The 6,000-nt window shown below is 45.8% G+C and overlaps 1 protein-coding gene across 1 annotated transcript in view; it reads right to left on the minus strand.

The window, feature by feature from the left end:
• The window catches only part of CEP85 (centrosomal protein 85), a 41,703-nt gene extending 36,612 nt beyond the window's left edge, over window positions 1-5,091 (minus strand). The window contains exon 1 of the mRNA XM_068967831.1: window positions 5,010-5,091. The gene's annotated coding sequence lies outside the window, so the exon portion shown is untranslated. The remainder of the gene's footprint in view (window positions 1-5,009) is intronic.
• Between the last annotated feature and the right edge of the window lie 909 nt (window positions 5,092-6,000).

Below are 6,000 nucleotides of genomic sequence, written 5' to 3' on the forward strand. Positions count from 1 at the left end.
AGTATTTTGGCATGGAGAATTCCATGGACTATATAGTCCATGGGGTCGCAAACAGTAGGACATGACTGACTTTCAGAGTTTGGGACAAACTCTATCCACAAACTCTATCAATTCTTAGAGGTGAAATTTAACTTTGGAGGGGAAAAAAAAGGCTATATGGTACTTCTTCCCTAATGTGCTTTACTGACCTCTGCAGTTTTTTCTTAGTAACAACAACAAACCCTAATTCACTGCATCTACAACAGAAATTGTACGATCCCCTGAAATCCCAGGTCTCCACATACTGGGTAAGAGAAACTTTGTGCAGTTTAAACAGTTTCCATTTATGGCTAGTATTATTCAGTGTTTTACACAGAAGGATGATATACCTACTAGTGATACCAGTCAATATCAAAACTCATTTTCATCCCCTTCTTCAAAATATAAAAAGGTTGGCCCATTAAATTCTGAAACCTTTCCAAATTCAGAGGAGTTGAAAATGGGATAACAAAAGAACTCTCAGTTAAACATGGATTTACCCTATGACTCAGCAGCTCCAAATGTATGTCAACACAAAATCTTGTACATTAATCTTCACAGCAGCATTATAAAGTGGCCAAAAAGTGGAAAGAAATGTCCATTAGCTGATGGATAAATAAAACATGGCCTTCCCTCACAGCTCAATTCCATAAAAAATCAGTCTGCAATGCAGGAGACCCTGGTTCAATTCCTGGGTCAGGAAGATCCCTTGGAGAAGGGAAATTCTCCAGTATTCTGGCCTGGAGAATTCCATGGACTACATAGTCCATGGAATTGCAAAGACCTGGACAAAATTGAGCGACTTTCACTTTCTTTTTCAAATAAAATGTGGTATATTCATACAATGGAATATTAGTAGGCAGCAAAAAAGGAATGAAGTACTGATACCTGCTACAACATGGATGAACACTGGAAATAATATATCAAGTAAAGGAGGACAAGTACAAAAGGCCATATATTTTATGAATCCATTTATATATAAAGTATCCAGAACTGGCAAATCCACAAAGACAGTAGATGAGTGGTTGCTGGGGTATAAGAGGAGGGCAGGGAGTTTCTGACTACCCTGAACAAAATGCTGAGATTAGATAGTGATGATGGCTGCGCAAGCTTGTGAGTACACTAAAACCTCTGAATTGCATACATGTAAAACTGAATTTTATGTGAATTAAATCTCAAAAAAACTCCCCTAAGGAGTAATACAGTACAAAATAAATAATTCTTAATTTTTTCCTACTTAAGTGTACAAGTAGATGGACTACTAGTGGAAATTCTTAGAGACATTTGAAAGAGACAGACTTCTTGAGATAAAAGTGAGAGAAATGAATGCATAAGAAGTAACACAAATAGCCAATTATACAGCCAAGAGAGGTAAAAATGAATGTAGGCAGACAGAAGTAAAGAACCCAACACTGATAATTTCTACTTTCAAAGCTGTTTAAACTACAGAACAATTCATTCAACAAATTCAACATGTATTAAGTACAAGCATACGTCTTTTTTAATTGCACTTCACTTTACTGAGCTTCCTGACCACTTGGGGTACTCAGGGGCCAGCTTGCCTGCCAATGGACCAGACCTAACGGCTGCAACTGGGACCCTTTTGTCCCTGGTCTCCTCCCGACGCAGGCAACTGGCCAGAGTGCCCCGACCGGTAAGGAACAAGAGACTTTATTGACCTTTCTCCCCTTCCCTCTCTCTTTCCTCTCCTTAACCCTTCCTATCCTTCCCTGTTTTTCTAGTCCCCCGGTCCTGGAAGCAGGAATCTGGTCGAAGGGCCCTCAGCTTGAGCTGAGGATTGGAGACTGATCACCTCCTCTTGGCAGAGAACTCAAATTCTGATTTTGGTCTGGTCTGATTTCTGGTAGGGCCGAGTTCCAGTCCTCCCTTCTCTGGAGGCCCAGAGAAAAGTCCCATAATGCCTGGATATCTGTAGGTGGCAGGAGACGTCTGTAAGGCCACCCCTTTTGCCCCCCTCTCCCGCCTCCTCCCCCTTCTTTCAACCTGGCTTCCTTTCCTCCCTTGAAATCTCTGACTTGGATCTGAAGTTCTAGAGACTGTATTCTTGTATTTAAGGGCTTCCCTGGTGGTGCAGAGGTTAAAGCGTCTGCCTGCAATGTGGGAGACCTGGGTTCGATCCCTGGGTCGGGAAGATCCCCTGGAGAAGGAAATGGCAACCCACTCCAGTATTCTTGCCTGGAGAATCCCATGGACGAAGGAGCTTGGTGGGCTACAGTCTACAGGTCGCAAAGAGTCGGACATGACGGAGCGACTTCACTTTCACTTTACTGAGCTTCACAGATTCTATTTTTTTTAACAAATTGAAGATCTGTGGCAACCCTGGTGTCGAGCAAGTCTATGGATGTCATTTTTTTCCTGAAGCATTTGCTCACTTTGTGTGTCACATTTTGGTGATTCTTGCAATATTCCAAGCTTTTTCAACATTATTACATCCGTTATGGTGATCTGTGATTAGTGAACTTTGATATCACTACTGTAACTGCAGGAGCAGTAGAACTAGTAAGAGGACTAAAATGAGAAGTGGAGCCTGAAGATGTGACTGAATTACTGCAATCTCATGATAAAACTTTAAAAGATGAAGAGGTGCTTCTTATGGATGAGGAAAGCGGTTTCTTGAGATGGAACTACTTCCAGTGAAGATGCTGTCAAGACCGTCGAAATGACAACAAAGGATTTAGAATATTACATAAACTTAGTTGATAGAGCAGTAGCAGGGTTTGAGAGGACTGACTCTGGTTTTGAAAGAAGTTCCACCATGGGGAATATACCATTAAACAGCTTTGCATGTTATAGAAAAATTGTTTGTGAAAGGAAAAGTCAATCAATGTAGTAAACTTCACTGTTGTCTTATTTTAAGAAATTGCCACAGCGACCCCAACATTCAGCAACCATCACCTCATTCAGTCATCACCCATTAACCTCAAGGCAGAATCCTCTACTGGCAAATTAGCAAAGAGATTACAAATCACTGAGGGTTCAGATGATGGTTAGCATTTTTTTAGCAATAAAGTATTTTTTAATTAAGGCATGTACATTTTTAAAAGACATAATGCTATTGCATACTTAATGGACTACAGTAAAGTGTAAACATAACATATAATACTGAGAAACCAAAAAAATTTGTGTGACTCGATTTATTCTGGTGGTCTGGAACCCTACCCACAATATATCTGAGGTATGCCAGTCCTTAATACCCATCAAGCACTGTGCTAAAGATTCTATAGTATCATGTCTTATGTTTAATACTCACATCAAACCTATGAGGTAGTTACTAAGCCACCACAAGTTGGAGTTTCTGTCTCAGACATAGCCAGAACTGCAAGTCCCAAAGCACTTAGGAGCTGGGGCTGCTGCTGCTGCTAAGTCGCTTCAGTCGTGTCCGACTCTGTGCGACCCCATAGACGGCAGCCCACCAGGCTCCGCCGTCCCTAGGATTCTCCAGGCAAGAACACTGGAGTGGGTTGCCATTTCCTTCTCCAATGCATGAAAGTGAAAAGTGAAAGTGAAGTCGCTCAGTCATGTCCGACTCTTAGCGACCCCATGGACTGCAGGCGACCAGGCTCCTCCGTCCATGGGATTTTCCAGGCAAGAGTACTGGAGTGGGGTGCCATTGCCTTCTCCGAGGAGCTGGGGCAGCTCATATAATTTCTTCACTTTCCCATTGGTCACCACCCAAGCTGTATTTCCCAAGTTGCTATCCAAGAACTAGATTTTGACTGTTGTTAAGTATTACTCTTTTGAAGAATTATAATCTTACTGTGGAATACATTTGACAGCTGTTGAGAGAACCACATCAAGACAGGAGAGGATTTGAAGGGATACACAGACAGCGGACACGGACACACTAAGAATCTCACACCATTACACTATTTCCATTGCCTTGATCATTCATTGAACCAGATCTAAAGAAAAGCCAAATCCTTGCCAAGATGTTGCCTTTACAAAGGCGTTCTGAAACACACCACACCATCAGATTATTATAAAACATACAAGGCCTAAGGGCAAGAAATGAAGCATGGTTATCTTAATCGTCCTTGTATCATCACTCCTCCCTTCCTAGCACAGAGTATTCAATTCATCAACCAAAATTTACTGAGTGCCTATTTGCCTGGCTCTGTGCCATGTGGTGGAAGTAGACTGGTGCAGAGGACAAACAGGGTTCTGATCCTTCCGTTTAATGTGCTGAACACCCTCTACTGAATAAATAAGCTTCAACACACTTTATGTGCATCCAGAGAACCAGCTCCTCCCTGTCTACAGCAGGGATCCTCAATCTTGGTACTACTGACACTGGAGTCGGTAAGTCTTTGATGTAGGGCTGTCCTGCAGGTTGTTCAGCAGCACCCCTGACATCTACCCATCGGATGCCAGGAACAATCCCAGAGTTGTGAGAACCCAAAACGTCTCCAGACACTTAAATAGCTTGTGGAGGGGGAAGCAAAACCGTGCGGGCTCAGAAACTCCATCCTAGCGCCTTCACGAGCGCTCTCGGTCCCTCCGACCTTCCTTCTCTATTCATGCTCCAAATCTTGGCTCAGACTTCGCTTCCTCGGGGAGGGCTCCCCGCCCCCTCAGACCTGTTGGTGCCTAGGGTTCCGCGCTCCGTACTTCTCCACCCGGCACAACCACCCGGTTGACGTCTCCTCTCCCAGGGCTACGCGCTCCTAGAGGGCAAGGAACTTCCCTCCCGCCGTGCCCTGGCGACCGGGACCGGGACTGTACCTCAGAGGTCCCGCAACTGCTGTGGAATGAGGGATGGAGAGAGCAAGGCGATGAAAGCGGGGGGCGTTATTTCAGAAAGCCGGGGCGTGAGAGACCCAAGGCGGGCAGCTCAGCCGCTCTGCGCATGCTCTTCGCTCTCCCTCGGCCCCCCACGGAGGCAGGTCGACAGTGCCTGAGGCTCTGCCGGGGCTCTCCAAGGAGGGCACAGGGTTTGTCAGTCCAATGAAGGCCCGGGAGAGAGGACTTACGTGGGCTTGAAAGCGGGCAGCGAAACCCCTCACTCAGGAACACCAACCGCGGCGACCGCGTCTGCCACGGACACCAGCTGGGCCCCCTCAGCTTGCTTAACGGCCGTTAACACACCCGCCAGGCCGCGCGCCGCGCGCTCCGCCCAGGCCCCGCCCCTGTCTGCCCATCTGCGACCAATCAGAAGTAGGGTCGCGCGGGTGTCCCGCCCTTGCACGCCGCCCTCGGCGCGGGGAACGGACGGATCTCCCTGCGCATGAGCCAGTCGCGGCTCTGTGCCGTCGCCCCAGCCCCTCTGCTGGTCTCGCTTCTGGGCGGAGCGCTGCTCACCGGGCCCTGAAGTGGCCTTCTTGGGCCTGTGCAGATTGAGAAACTGGGCGCAGCTCATTCCGGGATCCCAGCCTACTCCCATTCCTCACCACCTATCAGTACTCCCGCCTGAAACAGGGGGTCACATTGTGACCCGGAGTTAGGCTGTGGTCAGGGTCAGGACTTGATCTGGTTACATAACAGGCCATGGTCAGTCTGTGACCAGGAGTCAGATTGAAGGGTATGGGATCAATTTTGCCTCCCTACTCAAACGTCCTCCCCTCTCATTTATATTTTAATGGAGATTTTTGGCGCTAATTTCAGAGAATAGTCACAATTTTCAACACAGTTTAAGTTCAATAGCTTCCTTTTAACTTTATTTTGTTTCATTCTGTTTTCTTTTTGAGATATGTAAGGATAATATAGTCAATGGTATTTCCCCCTTATACTTTGGGATATTTTCTTTTTTTTGCCCCAGCCTGTGGCTTGCAGGATCTTAGTTCCAATCTTAGTTACCCTACCAGAGATTGAGCTGAGCCCTCAGCAGTAGAAGTCCCAAGTCCTAGCCATTGGACTGCCAAGGAATTCCCTAGGATATATTTTATTTTAGTTATTTTAAAATATTTTTATTTATTTATTTGGTGGCTTTGTTGTGGCACATGGGATCTTGAGTTGCGGCATGGG

This window comes from Capricornis sumatraensis, chromosome 3 (genome assembly GCF_032405125.1).
Source record: "Capricornis sumatraensis isolate serow.1 chromosome 3, serow.2, whole genome shotgun sequence".
NCBI classification, from domain to species: Eukaryota; Metazoa; Chordata; class Mammalia; order Artiodactyla; family Bovidae; genus Capricornis; species Capricornis sumatraensis.